Raw genomic sequence first — 1,230 nt, forward strand, 5'->3', positions numbered from 1 at the left:
AGCCCCTGAAAGCGTAGGAAGACTGTAGTATAGGAATAGTTTTCCACTACTCTGGAGCAGGCTGAACAGAACTAGTCCCCAGCTTAGACATACTCAACATCATGGAAGTTACTATAAAGCTGCAGTCTCCTGAGGATAACCAAAATAAAACTAAATTCCTGACCCCTATTAAAATGTCAGGAGACTTTTGACTTAATTTCTATAACTCTGATAAAATTCAGAGATAATACACTGATAATAAATAATAAAAATCAAGCGTGCCCAGGCCATCTACAAAGGGAACAATACTTTCTTGGTTTCACTCATATCATTAACAATGCCCTAAAAAAATGCACACTTTTCTCAGGATGAAGCTATTAGATAATATCTTGATAATTTCTCCCCATGATGCACCACTATTAAAATTATTCTGCCATTGGTTATTAACATTGACCAAGAAATAATAAATGATTCTTTCAACAGGAATATGAGAAAGCTTACAAACCTTTCAAGCCCCTTTTATAAACTATGTTTTATTATCGTGAATTTGTAGAACTATTATTATCAACCCACTTCTTAATAGACCAATATGGTAATGAATGCTACTTTAACTGCCAAATTCTTATTTTTATTACCAGTCTAGTCTTAGCAAGTATAAAGCTAATATGCCACTCCTCTGCTAAAGTGACCCACTTAGTGAGAGAGAAATCAGATGATGCGCCATCAAAGGAACTAAATCTTAGTATTAGGTGTGATCCAGACTGATTCATTTCTTTTGCTGAAGTCCCAACCCTTGAGTGACAAGTGGAAGACAAAATGCCAAGCAGTCCTGTTGGAACAAGTGCTCAGGATGATATTTAATATAGCAGGGAGCCAAGACACAGTAGTAGGACACGGTAAAGAATGTGGAGTGTGTAGATACAATAAAGAATTTCGGTTTATGATCTGCCATTCGTTATTTGAAAGAGGAATAAGTTACGGAAATAAACAACTTTCAGTTCTCCATACATGCAAAGGTAAGTTCGTTGTTACAAAAGTTTTGCTGTTGTATGTGCTGAAAGAAAAGCATATGCATTTAAACATTTTTTAAAAATAAATCACTCAATAGGCTTAAGAAAAATACTTCAGTACATATTTTATCGATCTGACCTTTGGATTCAAGATCGGGGAATGAATCTAGGTTAAAAAAGAAACAAACAAACACGAAAACCCTAACCAGAAAATGAATCATATACCATGAAAAAGGCATAT

General features: G+C 34.7%; 1 long non-coding RNA gene across 1 annotated transcript in view; it reads left to right on the plus strand.

Annotated features, from left to right (window-relative positions):
* Positions 1-790: 790 nt before the first annotated feature.
* Positions 791-1,230, plus strand: part of LOC103598881 — a 1,492-nt gene continuing 1,052 nt past the window's right edge. The window contains exon 1 of the long non-coding RNA XR_551239.1: positions 791-1,224. This is a non-coding gene — a long non-coding RNA (uncharacterized LOC103598881). The remainder of the gene's footprint in view (positions 1,225-1,230) is intronic.

The sequence above is a fragment of the Galeopterus variegatus genome, unplaced genomic scaffold (assembly GCF_000696425.1).
Source record: "Galeopterus variegatus unplaced genomic scaffold, G_variegatus-3.0.2 Scaffold2771, whole genome shotgun sequence".
In the NCBI taxonomy this organism is placed as follows: Eukaryota; Metazoa; Chordata; class Mammalia; order Dermoptera; family Cynocephalidae; genus Galeopterus; species Galeopterus variegatus.